Genomic DNA, 18,942 nt, shown 5'->3' on the forward strand with positions numbered 1-18,942 from the left:
TTTTCTCAAATCACTTGGTTTCAAGAATGAGACATAAAGTAGAAGATATTCGGTGTGTATTTATTGTAGTATTTTTACAAATATAGAATGGAGAACAGTTACGTAATTTTACAGAAATACAGGAATGAAGGAAGTAACCTATTTGCACAGCAAAACCCCCCACTATTTAAATAATTGATTTTCTAAAATTTTTCCATCTGGAATAAAACGTACTTGATGTTTTAAAAAGTCATTTGCAATGAACATCATGCATACATAAACTGTGGGGAAATACAGTTCTCATATTTAGCTTTCTCAGTTGTACTCTACCTAAATTATAATAATTTAGATGTGAAAAATAAAATAATATTCCATTGAAGCCAATGGGGAATTTGGAATTGCATTTCCATGTGGTAGAATTTCATCCAGGTTCTGTGGTGTTAAATTAACCCCTAATTTTATTCCACCAATCAGAATGAAGAACAGTCTCTCATACAACCTCAGCAATATGATGAATGGCTACATTTTATTCTGCAATGGTATTGCAATTCATCTCACTGAGATGATGCAAACAATAACTAGGCAAATGCATTCCAGGGCAAATTCCCCATTCCAGGGAAATAACATAGGTTCATGGGAAAATTCAAGTTGGACAGGGTCTCAGGATTCCCAAAATACAGTTATCTGTGAGGTCAGAATTAGGCTGCTTAGGGTTTGATCTGTCTAGGTCTCAAAAACTTTCAAAGATAAAGATTGCTTTTATCTTCTGGATGCCTCTTAGAGTGCCTGACTGTTCTCATAGAGAAAGTTTCTCCTTATTCCCAGGTTCACTTTCAGGTGTTTAAGTGTATGACTGTTATTTCCCATTTTCTCACCATGCTCTAATGTAGAGACCCTCTCTCTGTCTTGATAAGGTCTTTTTAATAACATTCTCCCTAGCTGTAGGGCTGCTGTTAGATCCTGCTGTTGTCTTTTCTCCAGGGCAAACAAGCCCAGCTTCAGCAGCTTCTCCTCAAAGGGCAGATTCTTTAGTCTCTGACCAGCATGGTATCTTTCCACCAAACTCACCCATGTTTGTAAGTGTATTTTCTCTGTTAGGCCCCCCCAAAAACTGGATGCAGGAATCTAAACGTGGTTTCATAAGTGCTGTGGAATTTGCTTTGATCTTCTGCCTATGTTGCTATTACTGCAGCCTGGGTTGCTCTTGACCTTCCTTAGTGCCAGGGTACACTGCTGGCTCATACCCAGCTTGTAATCCACTTGAAATCCTTGTGGCTCATTCCTTTGGCCTAGTTAGGTCCCTCTGGATGGCAGACTTGCCCTCAAATATTTTGATATGTCTGCCCTTCAATTTGTAGTCCTATAGAAACTTGGCTGCAGGAGTTAATTTGCTTCCAATTATGTTTTTCTGAGTCCCTTAGCTGGTTTTGTGATAAATATTAAAGTACATGATTTATGAAATAGAGAGTTGCATCCCTAGTAATTTGAATAACTGAGAAATTTTCTATTTTGGAAACAGGGTGAGAAAAGATACAGGAAAAGTATAGAAAAATAATAGAATGGAGTGGAATAGAAAAAGTCCAGCCACAATGTAATGTGTTACCCATAGCAAAGAGTTAGATGGAATATCAACAAATACAAAATAAAAGAACTCACTCACTCTCCCCTGCACCAACAAGTATGTTCATTTTTTATCTTGATTCTAGACTGAGAAAACTAGGATTATGTAGCTCAGTTTGTAATTAATTTGGGGATTTTTTTCAGATCTTAGATGACAAGCTTAGTTTGGAAGGGAAAACATTTTCACCATGCACATGCTTATTGGTAAAGACCTCTATTTTCTAGCAGAATTAATTTATTTAACTTCTAGTTGGACTGTTCTTCAGTCTGTGTTCTGGAACTTTTATTGACTAGCTGTGCAGTTATTTGTTGCTAAAACAGGGGAATAAAGCAGACTTCTGCAGTGGCTGTGGCAAATGTCTTTGGTTAAGATTTCAATCTTATTCAGTAGTAGTTCTGTCACAATTCTCAGCTTTTTCTTACAGTGGTTTTTAAATGCTTGCACATTGCTCAGACACATTCAGGAATGGATTAAAATTCTTACATTTAATGGAACTTTTCATTCACATCACACCTGTTTTCAATGATTTTGCTTTTGATATGCTTTTTTGATTTTGAAATTAGGAACTTTTGATTCTCTGGAGAGTTCTTTATGTTCCGCACTCAGTTCAATAGAGTCCTGACATAGGTGCCCATTTATATTTTTTTTCATTATTAGAAGGCAAGTTTCACACTATTGCTTGATAATATAGAAAATTATGTGTATCCTAACCAATCACTATAAATTACATTACAATCACAACTATTACAGCAAAATAAAGGCTATTTTATATAAAGAAGAAGGAAGAATGCAACTGAAATACCTACTGCTTGAAGAAAATACTGTTTATCACTTTGCATTATTCACAAAGGGTATCGCCTGAATATGATGCTTGCCTACTGATATGTGGTGTTATTACTCTTTTTCTCCTATTCTTTTTATTTGGATTAGCATAATTCTCTCCTTCAAAACCTCTATTACAAGCTGCTTGTAGAGGAGTTGTAATGAGCAGTCACCTAATATATTCCATTTTTCTCAAGTCTCAAGGCTACTCACTGTTAAAATACATTACCAGTTCAGAAGTTCTGTATCTCAGAAAAACAATGAAGAAAAGCAGGGCAGTAAGAGTTTACAATCCATTCCTTCATAAAGAGACACAATTTCTTAAGAAAATAGCTGTCTTTATGAATTTTATCTTTGGAAATAATACTTTACTACAAAACTGGAAATAAATTTCTTTTCTAAACTGATTTAATACATATTTCAATTAATGACTTTATTTCAGACTTTAAAGGACCAAAGCACAAGATATTTTTACCTTTTCTGTTAATTAAAACTCTATTTTAAATTGTTTCTCCTTAACAAATTTTTATTAACATAATTTCAATGAGAAATAAAGAGAACAGGAATATTTTATATACTGAAAATAGTGTACTGATTTAATTTGATTGAAATTACTCATGTAACCTCACAAACAGTGTTAAACAGAATTATTTCACAGAATCACAAAAGGTTTTACACCTTAAGGGACCATTGAATGTCATCTGGTCTACTGTCTAGTGTAAGAAAAATCAGCTATAGCAGATCATCCAGAGAGCTCAAACAACTCCAGACATGGAGATTCCACAACCTCACTCAGAAGCCTTTGCAGTTGTCAGTCACTGTAATGGTAAAAAACTGTTCCCTGATGTTCAGACTGGATATCCAGTCTTTCAGTTGGTGTCCATTGCTTCTTGTCACTGTGATATGAAATGAGTCTGGCTCCATATGCTTTCCATCCTCCCTGCAGATATATGCATACATTGTTGAGATTCTCCCTGAGCCTGCTCCAGGCTAAACAATCCCAGTTCTCTCAGTCTTTCCTCATATGTGAGGTACTCTAGTCCTGTCATCACCTTTCTGGCCTTGTGCTGGGCTTGTTCCAGGAGGTCTATACTTTTTCCTTTAATGTGGAGCCCAAAACTGGACATAGGACTCCTGATATGGTTTCACCATGCTGAATAAAGTTCCCTTTCTCGAACTTCTTAGAAGTTCCCCACAGAATCTTCAAAATGGATCTCTGTAGTGGTTAAAGACTGCTGAAAGTCCTGAAATCTTGTGTTTTGTCCTTCTCCCTGTTTTCAAGATTTTAAATTCCGTGGTCACTGCATCCAAATCTTCCCACTACTTTAATATCCATGTCCAGCTCATCCACAATCACCTCTGTCAGGAAGCTGTTACAGTAACCCATAAATGTCCATGATTGTTTGTACACTGTTACGTTGTTGTTTCAGCAGATACTCCCATGAAGAGCAGAGCCTGTGAACATGAGACTTCCTCCTTGTAGGAATGTCGTGGTTTTAAACCAGTAACTAAAAAATGACTTATTTCTTGCTGTGAGATATGGATTAGAACAAGGGCAAAACAGGCATAAAACTTAAAAGGAATAAAGAAAGTTTATTAACAAACTACAATAATAAGAACACCAGAATAAACTTCCAGAAAACCCTTTTTATCCCCTACTACCCACCATTCTCTTGTTCACATGACAACAGAGACAAAAACTTTGGAACTTTGGTGGTTAAAACAGTCCCAATTCCTGCTACAGTCTTTTCACCAGTCTTTGTAGAGAAACAGAGGTCTCCTTCTGTTAATCTATGGAGTCTCTCACAAGAAAACTATTTCTGCTATAGTTTTCTATTGCCCTGATGTCAGCTGCCCAGAAATCCTGTCATCAGAGCCCACTCCTCCCATTTCACCTCACTCTGAGGTGTGTATGGGCCATGGGTCTAGGGATGTCATTTTAAGGATGAGTTATTCAAAGGCAAAAGTCTTCTTCATCTGTCTCTGTGAGCTTCACTAGAAAACAGTTTTCTCATTGCCCCCCAAGGCTTTAAATTTTCACTTCACTGTTTCCAGCACTTCACTGTATCACAATCACTACTTTTTACTCAAAATTTACACTTTGAACACTCTATTCCTCCCTATATACTGTCATGAATTAAAGGAGTTTTTTCAAGACCTTATTGTCCATTTCCATAGCCTCAACAGAAAGGTATTTCAGCTCATAAAGCATCTCCTTATTCTCTACCTTTTCTGAAACTTAATTCTTTTCTTTACTGTCTCTGATAGTTTTATAAAGTCTCCTTACATGTTGATTACTCTCTTTTTCTTTCTCTGGATAAAAAGATTAATCTTCAAGTCTCATCTGAGTAATGAAAAGTTTAAAATCTTGCCCAAGCTTTGTAGATGGTTCTGTGATCTCTGCCAGAGCAGCAGTTGGAGCTGTCTGCGATGGAAAATTCCTCATGGCTGCTCTGGAGAGTGTAGTCGCTGTTTTGGCCCGCTGCAGGTCAAGAGCTTTTCCTTTCTTTACTCAGCAGTCTCTGGTGAATTTTGTCACAGCAAAAACTGCAGCCGGGCCAGGGACCGGCCTGGCCCGGCCAGAGCCCGGGGCAAGCCCCGCAGGCCCCATCTCCTGGCCGGGAGCCGCTGGGCCCAGCCCAGCCCCTGCCCGGGCCGCATGGCCTGGCAGAGAACGGGAGGCCAGCCGGAGCTCTGTTACCTTTCACAGCCAGGAAACAAAGAGCACAAAAGTGCCCTGACTTTACATCTTAAGGAGGTGTTTACAAGTTGATCCCACTTTTCAATGGTCAAAACTGCTGTCAATTCCCAGTAATGACCGATAATTGGTCAGGAGAAAAGACTCCCATCAGGCCTCAGCAACTTCAACTTCCTTAGCTCCCAAAACCACCTTAAAGGTAAAGTCACCCCATGACAAGGAAGAAGGCCTCAGCTATTTTTCCTTCTTGATGAAGAACTACAGCCACAAGTGGTCCATGCCACAGCAGAAGAACAGTAACAAGTGGTTGAGGAAAAGAAGCAAGAAGTGGGGAGCAGCAGAAAGAAACCTAGAGCCTTGTATGAGTCCTCTGCACTTCCCATGGTTCACCAAAGTATCTTGGAGGAGCTGAGCATAGGATGTGATGAAGACAAACACGGTTCACACCAGGAGCAGGTGAGGACTTGGGTTGCACTGAGCTGAATATGGGCTCGGGGCAGAAAAGTGTCTCCTTACATAATTTATTTATTTATATATTTATTTAAATTACTTGTATTTCCCTTCAATACCCAAATCATAAATTAATACTTTGCTAATTGACAAATTAATTTAACTGAATTGAGTCTGATTTCATGCTAGGTTTCATGGTGGGGGTGGGAGAAAGCAAGGAAGCAGACATGTTGAATAAATGTAATTACTGAGGAAAACTTCAGTTCTCTTCTATTTTCCTCTATTCCTGTTACAGAATTCAGAATAATTGTAAAAATAATAAAATTAATTCTTTTGTTTGTTACAGCATTTCTTTTTTATAACCCTTATGGAAACATACAGTTTAAGAAGTTTCTGATCTCTTTTATAGATTTATCCTATTTACATCTAAAATGACAAAACATTATTTATACAGTCTAATATAAAAATATGGAAACAAATAATTAATTGAAAATTTTTTGTCATCTTTTAGTACATAAATGTTTCCATGTTACATTGAAATACTAATAAAAATGAAAGAAAACCCAAAATATAGACAAATTAAAGATTTTAAAAAACTGTAAATGTAAAATTGTGGTAAAAATTAGATACTTGTGTGCAAGTGGAAAACAAGAAAATTGGTGGGTATTTCAGAACTATTCAAGTCCTGAAAATAATTTTATACTGTTCAGTACATAGAAAAGTTCTGATATATATATATATATGCAAGATAAATTCTAATACTTATTTATTTTCTTTTCAGATACCTTAAGAAGTAGAAACTGCTTGGAGAGCAAGACTGACTGAATTCAATTATAATCTCATCAAGCATAGGTCATATATATATTTAATTTCTAGATATATAATTAATTATAATTGAGTTAATTGTTTTAAGTTTATATATTGATAAGTAACTTACATATTATTATTATATGACATGAATATATATATATATTATATCATATATATAATGTATGTATAAAATATTTATCCAAGGTAGCCAGATTTTAATATTATGGCAAAAACATTGGTATAATAAAAAGGTATTTATCTTGGATTACTGTAACTCTGACCTCAAATAGCAATTTTCTTACCATGAGGTTAAATATTTAATGAGGTATTCCAGTAATCCAAATTCTGACAGAACTGAATGCTTTGACCAATGATACAGAAAATCAGTATTAGAAAGTTAGCATCAGTATAAGCAGAACTCAGGTTTCTTGACTTTTAAGCAGATTACAGTTTCTTATTTATCATAGAAATAGATTGTTTACTTTTTCAGACAATTTGAGATGCCTATATATTACATTTTGCTGACATTCTCTATCTCTGCCTAGTAAAAAACTTATGAAGCTAGCTATTTTATCATTCTTTACGTTTGGGGCACTAGGCCATGACTGGAGCATGGTGTACTCGACATTACTCACTTGATAACCAATGCTGACTGACAGATTGAAGTCTCTAAAGCCCTGTGGAAGCAATTTGCTTATTAGCTGTGATTTAGACTGAGATTAAATAGACAAAGATGGTTCAAAAGATTTAAAGATTCTTAGTTAAACTCCCTTGAAATGACAGAAAACTATATATATATATACTTGAAGTATATAGGGAGAAATGTTTCTGCCCTTTCCCACCTCACTCATGAGTGTACTAGGTCTGACTGGAATGGATTTGATTTCCTTTATAGCAGCCTGTGTGATGCTGTGCTTTGGACCCATGTTTAAGATAGTGTTGATAATACCATTTCTTGCATGCTCTAAACACCTTCTTCTTTCCGCCACCACAACCACTCTTCAGCAAGTAGGCTGAGGCCAGACTAGAGTTTGGGAGGAGGTATCTCCAGGATAACTGACTTAAATTTCCAAAGGGATGTTCCATCCTACATGACATCAAGCTCAGTAATAAAAACTCAGAGAAAAAAGAAGGAAGAGAAGACTCATGGTGATGGTGTTTGTGCTCCCCAGCAACTGGTGTCTATGTTATGGCCCTGCCTTCCAGTAAGTGGCACAACTGCTTGCTGCTGGGAAGTGAAGGAGAATGTCCTTATTTTGCTTTACCTCTGCACACAGTTTTTGCTGTTAAACTTTATCCTGACCCATGAGTCTTCTTGCTTTCCCCATACCATTTTTTCTCAACCTGCAGGACAAGGGAGGAAGGACAAAGGAGGATGGATGTTTGGCTGTTGGTTAGAATCAACCCAACTCAGCCAGTGTATAAATATGATTATTTTCAGCCCTTTAGCTAACAATAACAGCTATGTAGTTACTGAAGGAGAGATTGTGTCACACTTTCAATACATCAACAACACATGGTGTATATTTTCCCTGTGTGGTCTGCTTTCATATTTATTAACTGTGCTTTTAATTAAAAATTTTATATGAATGACATCTAGATCTACATCAGGCTATATTGTTACATTTTCTCTTTACCTAATTGGATAATTATGAAATTACACTTTTAGAGTACCTCATAGCTCATATATTTTTAAAAGTCAGAGTACATTATTACCTACAGCTGCATGAAGCTGTTCAAAAGTATGACAAATACCATGTTTTGCTGAGAAAGGCAAGAAGCTATCTTTTTTATAAATTATTCTTTAAAGTAAAAGAAAAAATACTGAAAAATACATAAGAAAAAGGCTTAAACCAATGTAATTGAAAAATACTTTTTGATTCAGCTACCATGAATGACTAAAATCCTCATTTTACCAGATGTATTAGTAGTCTAAAATGCATCAGTGTTAACCGAAGAATTCTACATATTGAGAACTTCATGAGCTCCATGGTGTGATAAAGATTTGTTTCTGGTAAGTTAATGGCTTTATTTACTAAATATTTTCATATTTCTTATATATTTTAGATGATGAAAAATTGAACAATTTGCAAGCTGAAAATATTTCATGCACCAAATACTTAAATTTGTTCTTATTTATATATGTTATTAAAAAAAATGCAAATAAAAAAGCAATATGCTTGTATAGCTTTACATTCAAGACATAAAATGGCAAAATTAAGGTTACATATACAAGTCATTACCTTCATGACTAGCCCATAATTAAATTACAATCTACTGGTATTCACATAATACGACGTCACATTCAGTCCTTACTTCCAAAGCTTTGTGTGCATATGCACATCTGATCACTGAGTGCAAAGCAGCATTTGACCAAGTTCCAGTGTTAATATGTTGATCAACAAATTTGCTCTGAGTCCAGGAATTTTTAGAATGTTCAGAATTATTTATTGTGAAACATACATATTTACATACACACACACACACATACACATGTAATGTATATTCATTGCCTAGACCATCTCTAACAGTGAATTGTAAAGAGATTAATTTATGGTCATGGAGTCTTAACTGATAAACACTGGATAGCAATAAAAAATAATGCCAATATACTTATATTGAAACGGATTAACTCTAAATAATTCAGAGCATATATTTTGAGTCATTCTTACCAGAGGGTAATGGCACTGAACTATTAATCACAGTAGAGAAGATAAACTTTTCTCTGAAGGAAGATTTTAATGATTTTTTTTTTTTTCACTTAAAATCTGCCTTGAAAACTGAAAATGTTTTTGTGGTTACTGAATTAGTCTATGAAAGTTAGATCAAAGATATATTGTTTTGTATGGTCATTATTTGAAAAACTTAAATATCAATACAAAAATACCTGTTAAAATTGTCATTCTTGTCTAAAAATATCCATTTATAATCTATTACTGATGGCTTTATTAATTTTACAGACATTTCTGCACTGACTTTTTTTAACCTTTAATTAAAATATCAAAGCCTACACATTTGAAAATATAATGTGTAATGCCCCAGCATTACAAGACTCTAATCAATTCTATTTAAAAAGTACCAAAAGTTATCAGAGTTGTAAACTGTGAGAAAATCAAAGGGTCCTGTTGTGGACACCTTGATTCAGAAAGGACACTGAGGTTGTAGAGCAGGTCTAGAGAAGGACAAAAACACTGGTGAAGTCTGGAGCATATATTCTATGAGAAGTCCATGAGAAGCTGGGGCTGTTTAGCCTAGAGAAGAAAAGGCTCAGGAGTGACCTTATCATTCTACAAATGCCTGTAATCATGTGGGGATCAGCTGCTTCTTCCACGTAATTAGTAATAGGATGAGGATACAGTCATAAGCTGCACAAGGGGAAGTTTAGGTTGAGCATTAGGAAGAAATTCTTCCCAGAAAAGTTGATTAGATGTTGTAGCAGGCTTCCCAGGGAGATGGTGGAGTCACTGTCCCTGAAGGTGTTTAAGGAAAGCCTGGATGAAGCACTCAGTGCCAGGGTCTGGTTGACAAGATGGTGTTGGGTCACAGGTTGGACTTGATAATCTCAGAAATTTTTTTCCAACCTAATTGATTCTGTGACTCTGAAAATAAGACCTTTTCTAAAAAAAGTAATATTTTACAATGTAAAATTAAACCAAAAGCTAATTGTTATTTTAAATATAATTCTAAATAGGTTAACGTTAGACATTTGTGTGCTCAAAACCATTTCATGTTCACATGTATGAGATCAGATAAACTACAAACTCAGTTTCTCATGTGTGGGTAAATGCTGGAGGTAGCTCTTCTGCTATATTTTTTTTTGGAAGACCAGATAACAGAAGTTGTTTTTCTCTATTAAATGTTCAGTCATTTGGAGGCTTAGAAACCATATTGTGATTATATCTTAAATATTCAAATTTTGCTTCTGCTTGAGGACAAGCATTAGAGTACAATGCAATATTTTAGTAAAAGAAATTATATATTTTTCAGGTAAGAGAAACTGATAATTTATTTAGCTTGTAAATAATCAGAAGAGGTTAGAAACTTCATAGTAAACTCAATGGTCTCAGAGAGAATACCCATTTGGTTTTATCTCTTGATGCTTCTGGTGCCATTTTAACCTACCCACTGTTTAAGTAATTCAAAAAGAGTGGATAACATAAAATCTCATTTCTTCACTTTTTTTGGTAACTATATGAACTTCATACATTTTGAAACTGAATTGCATTTTATTTCTTGTCTGGACCTTATGGTCTCTGGGAGTCACACATAATTATGTTTAATCCTTTCCAGTGCTGACTCAGTACTATCTCAGTGTGGAGAGAAAGCTGTTTCTACTGAGTTTGTTCTCCAGCCATCCCTTTTTTAAAAACTGCAGGTAAGTAATCTATATTTCAAAGAAGGATGACCTTTGCTTGATTTAAATGGAATCTTTCAATATCTGAAATGAGAAGGTGATTAAAGTTTTGGTAGATTGGTAAGATGTATTTTAAAAGCAGATAAGCTTAAAGGTCAGACACTGTCAAATGAAGGATTTTGACTTTTTAATATTTAAATACTTCATAAGAATCATGGTTTATGCATGCCTAGCACTCTTTTTAAGTTCTAAAATAAAATTGTTCTGCATTTTCATAAGATTCACCCTTGAATGGTAGCTACATTTTGATATTGCATGAACAATTACTTTGCAGCATTTGCTCTTCCTGCTTCATCTAAGACAGGAAGTTTTCCTGTTCTTTCTCGCAAATAATTTAAAAATAGGATTTCAAAATAACATGAAGTACCACCTGAATAAAAACACTGGCTCTTCTTTCTTATATTAATTTCTCATGGCTCTTCAGATGACTTAAATTTAGGATTTTTTAATGTAGCTTATAAATTACTGTCAAACAAAGCGCAACACTTTCATAGTATATAATTTGTGTGTGTTAGCAGAACATTTTTTTTTTTATGTAGAATTGGAGATTGAGAGGCTGAGTTATGAAACCAAATTTTTTCAAACCTCAAGGAAATAATAAAAATATTTAACATATATGAGACCACTAACCACCCAGAAATATAAGCAACAAGGTATTTTTGAAGATAAAAGACTAAAAAAAACCCAACTACTGATATTTCCCTTAATGTCATAATCTTAATTTCATAAAACTATATCTGGAGGATGCTAGAAAGTAAGAAATCTGTTTTCATACATTTTTTCAATGCATACATCTTATTTATTTTTATTTCTTATCTATAGCAAATTAATCTATGGTATGGCAATGTCATAGATATTTCAGATGTTTGCAGCTGATGAAAAATAAAGGAAGATTTATCACCAAACTTCAGAAACATAACTTTAGTGGTGAACCAAAGAACAATTTGTTCTCCTTCCTTTATGTTGAAATACATGAATTTTGAAAGGATTAAGACAGAAAAAAAAAATTAAAGAATTTGACAGATTTATGATGAATATATAACATACCCTCAAACACCAGATCTCCTTTAATTTTAGAAAGAGAAACGATTTTTGAAGCTTAATTTGCCCTGTTCTACCCCTTTCAAAAGGAATCATGTTAATCATTCTCAATTTCTGTCAGCCTTGCTACATGTTTCCTAGAGTAATCTAAGTTTTCCTTTCTACAACACTGCTAATAGAAGTAATAAATTATGTATTTATTTTGGACTAAAAAGAGAATTTCATTATCATCCCAATCACTATGTTTTTCAGCTTTGGTATAATTGAGTAGTGCTTTCATCAGATACTCACTGCTAAGGTAAAAATAGTAAGCCTTGCAGTTGGTCCGTTGGCTGTTTTGCAGAAAAAGCTGGTGAAGATTGTTTTCCAGTACTATCAATCAGTTCAATGGTACTTTCTGTAGGAAATAAATTTTTCAATTTTCATATACTTTCACTTATTTTTTATTTTTTGCTTATTTCTCCCATAGATATTATTGTTTATAGTCAATACTGAAGATCTAGAGCAGATTTTCCATCTTGGAAATTTTAAGTTTTTACTGTCACATAATAGGTGTTTCACATAGTTTTGATTCCATTCTTGTTACTTTTTTTCTTTAACACTGAGACACTTCTTTCATATACATTACTTTTCCCCTTGTTTCTCTTCTTCTTAAAGAGTTGAGCCTTCAACACCTCTGGTCGAACTGTAGTTGCTGTCATCAGTATTTTCTGTAAAAAGTCTTTTTATATCTTGAATCATAATTTCTAATTCTCCATTTTATTTCTCAAATTAGGATAGAAATTTATAATCTCACGTTCCAAATTCACTGGATGAAATGTCTTCCTTATTTGTGTTTATGTTTTCAGTCTTTTCCCTTGAAATTCTATTGTCTCTTTATTTATGACTGTTTCCTTGGTTTCGGTCTTTGTTTTGTGACGTGGGGTTTTTTGTTGATGTTTTTATTTTTAACCCCTAGATTTGTTCCTGAGGATATTTCTTCTGTCTACTCACTTGGAGTTCAGTATCCAGCAAAATTAATGTCTTCAGGATAACTATATGAGGGGAAAACCTAGGTAGCTTTGTTTTTTGACCATTTTTTGCCTTCTGTATTTTGCCAAACCCTGTCATTCTTCTATAATCTGAGAACAGGAAAAAAAATCCCGCTCAGACAATTTTAAGTTCCTTAAGCATTTGCCCAGGTTGTGTAAACTTATCCTCGACCCATATAAAAAAAAAAAATCTGAATTCATGCTCTTGAGTGCAAAGTTGTTTTCTTTCTGCCACCAGGTTTCTTTTCAACCACAAGAGAATGCCATAAATAGAAAGTCCCATGAGGCAGGTAGTAGTAATTTTACCTACTGTAAAATATTGAAAATTTGATTTCAAAACAAAGTCGTAACTTTGAACAATTATCTTCTACACAATTAACAGTTTTAATGGATCTCTAGCTCAGTCATTTCCCACATGGTCTGTTTAATTAACCCTTTACAAAAGAGACCAGCACTTAAGAGTCTCAAATGAACAAAGAAAGAAACAATATCTGCATAAACTGTTTTCAAAGACATTTAAAATGGCATATGTATCTAGATCAAACATAGCTAATGGACTTTGTTTTCAATTCTAAACTTACATTCAAAGAGTATAATTAAATCAACTGCTCTTTAGATGGCTGACTGAGAATGGCACTCTGGTCAAACTGAGAACGTTACACTATAGCAAGGGAAAATGTCTGAAATCTATTTATACTTGTGTGAATGCAAAGATACCATACTTGATCTATCTTTGTTTCCTGATTGCAGGTGAGTAAAGAGCTTATATTTTCATAATAAAATTGGACAGGCTAAATTATTTGGACTTTAATCTCCTCTAGAATTGCAGCATTTAAAAGATATAGAAGACAGGAAAACACATGTTTGAAGTGGTGAACTTCAGAAATGTTCATGAAGCTGTGCTAAACTATGAAATCTCTAACTTTGGAATAAGTAGTGTGCAGTACAAATACTGAGTTTCTTCTCTAGCCACATATCTATTCTTTAACTAGTATTTCTTGTCCTTCTTTTCAACTTTTTTTTTTATATTTAAAAAATATTCAGCCTGCACTAAGCCTCCTGTGCTTTTTTTTTTCTTTTTTTTATATTTCTTTATTTTAGTATAGTTTAGTATATTTTATTTTCTTCATCTTCAGTCTTTGCTCTGCCCCACTATTTTCACCCATCAGGTGCAATTGCTGGTCTTTGAACACCAGTGCCACTTGGTTCATCTTTTCGGTTATCTGTGCTCTGCAACACAAAAGAACACAGTTAAAAGACTTAGACATGTGTCCTTAGACACATGTTGAATCTCTATAAACCCTAGCAGTAGTTAAAGAAGCTTATATTTAGTTTAACAGGGTCAAAATTTCATGCATACACAAGCAATGTAGAAGTTGCAGCAGAGACAAATGAGGAGAAACATAATGCTGTAAGGGCAAATAATACTCAGTTCCGAACAGAATGGATCATAAAATCATTAAATTACTCATCTGTGCTTTCAAGTAACATATCTATGCTATAGTTTAGTGTATTATCCCCTCGATGCAGCTTGTGTCTACAGCTTTGTATGTCTAAAGGAAAGGTAAGATAAAGGCAGCAAGAACATATATGAACATAATGAAGAGAATTCTCCCTAATACACAGTGCTGTATGAGATGAAGAAAGATTGTGCCCTATGGTTTTATTTTCTGTAGGAATTGAGTTTGGTTTGCAATAATTAGATACATATATTAACTTATTAGAAAAGCTATAGAAAAAACACATTTGTTTGACGACCATCTAGGTTGGGGTTTTATGTTCATTTTCATGATGTTTCAGCAAATAGAGATGAGGTTATTTAGAATGGATTTTTATTGTGCTGTTATGTGGTTTTTAATAGATTTTTCTTCTCTCTCAAAGTAGTAATGGAGTAATTGATCTACCTGTGACATATGATTATACCATACAAAACTGATTATTCAGTTTATAAATAGGAAAGTTGACTCTATTAATTGGAGTAATTTTGCAGGGCCTATCTCTTACTTATATATTCTTTTTCGGTTTTTTTTTTTAAATCCAAATGGAAAATATATGAGAAAGTTTTCAGGGGCAAAAAATAAAAAAATAAAAAAATTACAAGCTAGATAGAAACTTGCTTTCAGAAGCCCCAAGAAAATGAGTTTTTTATATGCTTAAAAAAAAGCCCCAACAACAACGACAAAAAAGCAAACAAAAAAATCCAGGCAGAGACAACTTCCACCATCTTTGTCCCTGTGGATACATGGAACTAAGGCAAGATTGTGAAGTCCTTTTTTCTGGAAAAAGCATCTTTTTCTTGTATAATTTTCTTAAAATGGCTGCTGTTACTGTGCATTTCTTATTCCATTGTCTTTTTGGTTTCAGTAAATTGGTATCTCAACCCGAAGTCTTTGAATCTGTCCCTTTCCTACTGGAAGGCGTGTGAGAAAGAGGAGTGGCTTATTTGAAGTCTAATTTCCAACTGATGTTAAACCACCACAGTTGTAGAGAAGAATATATTCTCTGTAAATATATAGTGTTGTGTAATCGTAATTCATGGCATAAACTTAATATGTGGAATAATAGAGATATGGGTTACTTGCCCTTTTCTTTATTCTCATTTTTGTCTCTGACAAAAACTGTAAAATATGGGGACATTCTCAATTACTTGAGCTGAGGAGAATTGAGAAAGACTGGAATACTTAAAATTATTAGCAGAAAGCTTTTTCTTTAGGTATAAAATTAAATTTTAAAAGAAGTGAGTAGTTAGACAGGTACCTCAATAATAGAGTATTTAGCCTTTCCTGGAGAGTGATGGCTTAACAGTGTGAATAAGTAGCTTGAAATCTTTAACACTTCTGGAGCTTACAGAATCCAGTTTAGCCAGGTTTAGCTGAATCCTTCATCTTTATATCTTCAAGGTAAGTAAACAATATCAAGCAGTTTGATTTGCACGCTATTTTTCCAAAAAGTTTATAAAGTCAAGTCTAGACTTGAGGACTGTCATGCATTTGTCCTTATCCATCTGCATTCATGCCACAAAGAAAATTATTCAAAGATTTTAAATATTGCTGGCTATAAATAGCTGACAGGTCTGGGACAAGAGATTAATTGGGATGTCTCCTGGGAAAATTATTTTGTATTCTAGTGGACAATTATCTTCATTCTAGAAAGAATGACCAAAAAGTCTGTGAGGGAAATATCCATTATCAAAGGTTCTGTGAAACTTTAGTAACTTAATGAAAAAATTGTGGGGATTTCTAGGTATACATTTAATTTCTCTTGTTTTGGTTTTTTTTTTTATGCAAGCTAATTGAAGGATAATAAGGACATTATGTAAAGAACTTGGAAAAGTAGGTTCTTGAATACTATTGAAAACTACTAGGAATTAGAATCATATTTCTAAAATCCTTCGAAAAGAAGGCATTTAAATTCTGAAAACTTTATTTTTTACTGAAATGATACTGCATTTTGTAGAGATAGAGATTTCGGATTAGAGCTTCAGTGTTTGCCTTTGAGTAAATTTAAGTCAATTGAGCCAAAATGTCTTTAAGTTAATTCCAAATGGAGTTAACGTAAATCAACCAAAACAAGGACACTGTAACTTTGTGAAGACTTGATCTTGATGCTGATTGGTGTTGACACTTTATCAATGTTTCTAAATTTTCTTGTTTGCCATCTTTTCCAGCTTGTTATTTTCTTTCTTTATTGATTCCAATTAACATTTTTTTCCAAGAGTTTCCACTCTCCACACGCATATATCTATAAACAAATAAAATAGTAGAGACCTTCAAAACCATTTTCAAAACCTGCAAACCATTTCCTGTCATTAATAGTCACATCTGTATATTAGTATTAATGAAAAATAACCTTTGTTCTTTGAGTATGTTTTGATGTCTTTGGATCAATCACTGGATATGCACATTAATACCTAAAATTAAAATCAAATGCAGACACATTCTAATAGGTATTGGAGTTTTTTATTTTAATAGGTATGGGAGTTCCTGCCCATCAGTTACTCTGATGCTTAATCCAGTTTTTTAAACTTTGAAATGAGTGGAGTAAGGTGTGTTTTCTTTTTTCACAATTAGCAATGGAAATTGTGTTATTAAAAGAGAATGAACTTCTGACCATAAGTCTGAAAAACAGAATAAAAATTAAAAATAAAAACCAAGACCATAAATGTGAAAAACAGAATAAAAATTAAAAATAAAAACCAAGAAACCTGAAAATATTTCCAAATATATCCACTTCAACAGTTTAGATTGTCTTCTAGAAACATTGGTTTTCAAAGCAAAGCAAGGTGAAGATCAGAATATGGGATCTAGACACTAAAAAGAAAAAAAAATTAGTATGTTTCCAGTTGTGCTTGCACCAGCCTTCAAATTCAAAGAAAAACAAATTATAAGATAACATGACATGACTACTTAAATTAATATGTGTTTTGCTGTACTTTGCTCTGCTATGTACAATGTACTGGCCATTCAACTAAGACTTGCAAGACTGAGTCCTAAAAAGCCATTATCCATGAGGTGTGTCAGAATGGTTAATTCAATGATGAGTTGGCTTTAAATCATCAAAGATGTCATATACTCAGCTAGGACACTGACATCATTCTAAAATGCTCTGAGAACAGCCAAGGTTTAAAGAAAGAAGCTCTTTATTTCTCTAGAAGAAGGGAAAGGTTTGACAGCTATGTAACTGCATTAGGGACACTTTTTCCAAAGATTTATGCTTTTTCAAGGAAATGTCAGGGTGCAGAATGTCTGAAATAGTCTTCACATTGAAGTTGTGAGAGGGTGAGAATTCTGTAAACAAAATTATTTATACCATATTGCAAGAATCTATTAAAAAAACCCAACTGTAATAAGCAATGGCATTTTGATTGAATTATAAAACATTAAGTTAGGCAACAAGAAATCTAGCTTCTTTTATTGACCCAGGCAAGTTCTTCAGTGACCTTGGTCATTGAACTTAATTCTTCATGCTCTTGTTTTTATTTTCTCCCTTTGTTTATGTTGCAAGGACAAGCATTTCCTGCAATGACTTTAGGGAGGACCTAACGCAGGGAATCTTGCAAATCATCTGCAGCATCTGAGGTGTAGCCTTATGTAAAAAATAAATGAAAAATCAAATGAAGAATTTTGACTATTATATCTTTAAGTACTTATTCTAATCAAATAGTGTGATACAAAAAGGTGTAACACATAAAGTGTGAACAAAACAAAGAAAAATGTCTAAAATATTATGTGCTGGGCCAATAACAAGAAGGTTGAAATTTCTATCAGTACACTACTGTTTTACTTCACCTGAAACTGAACCATTTCCATTTCTGGTGAAATGTTTAATATTATCAGTTTACATGCTACCTCTTCATAATAAACATGTTTATTCATTCTAAAACATAGCTAATACATAGTTAATATCTCTTTTCAACACCTATGCACTTCTACCTTTATGAATGAAAATTCTCTCCAAGTCTTTTATTATTCTAAATGAGGAAGATGAAAATATTTGATCTTCCAAGGTATTTGTAAAGAACATATGATTACAAAAATTATGAGTTAGTAATAGGTCAAAAAAGCATCATGTGTAAGTACAAGTTACATTTTGACCAGATCCCATCTAAAATCATAGGCTAAGCAGTGTAGGTCAGCTGTCCTGCTGACAGTAATCTTATTTAGCAAAGTCTATTTCCTCATGACTCAATTTTTGTGACTGTGCAGGAAGGATCTCTCCTATCTCTCCTCCATCTTCTAGAAAAGATCCCAGGACACTAAAGGTTAATTGGAAACTTGTCCCCACCCTAATATTTATAAGGAATGCTTGGGGGTGAGCCCAGAGAAACACTGAAATAATGTATAAGGTAGCAATACAAGGGACCTTTTATAGAAGCATTATAACAGCATTATTATTAATATTTTTCTGTACTAATAGTTTGCACCATGTAAACATTCTTTGGGATAAATGTATATTCCATGCTCAGAGTTTCCTCTTTCCACTCAGAACATGACAGAATTGATCAAATTTAAAACCGAAATGCAGTTCATGTTTTTTTATATTCTTACCTTCCTGTTTTCATAGAGCACCACATGAA

The 18,942-nt window shown here is 33.8% G+C and overlaps 1 long non-coding RNA gene across 1 annotated transcript; it reads left to right on the forward strand.

Annotated features, from left to right (window-relative positions):
* The first annotated feature begins 5,336 nt into the window (after positions 1–5,336).
* On the forward strand, positions 5,337–15,531 carry LOC148184123 (uncharacterized). Its single transcript, XR_015772817.1, has 5 exons — positions 5,337–5,576; positions 6,352–6,422; positions 8,300–8,394; positions 10,671–10,755; positions 15,231–15,531. It is a non-coding gene; the product is annotated as an uncharacterized LOC148184123 (long non-coding RNA).
* The last annotated feature ends 3,411 nt before the right edge of the window (positions 15,532–18,942 follow it).

Source organism: Pseudopodoces humilis, chromosome 6, assembly GCF_049639895.1.
Source record: "Pseudopodoces humilis isolate 2021_Gansu_Grassland_sample_001 chromosome 6, ASM4963989v1, whole genome shotgun sequence".
NCBI lineage: Eukaryota > Metazoa > Chordata > Aves > Passeriformes > Paridae > Pseudopodoces > Pseudopodoces humilis.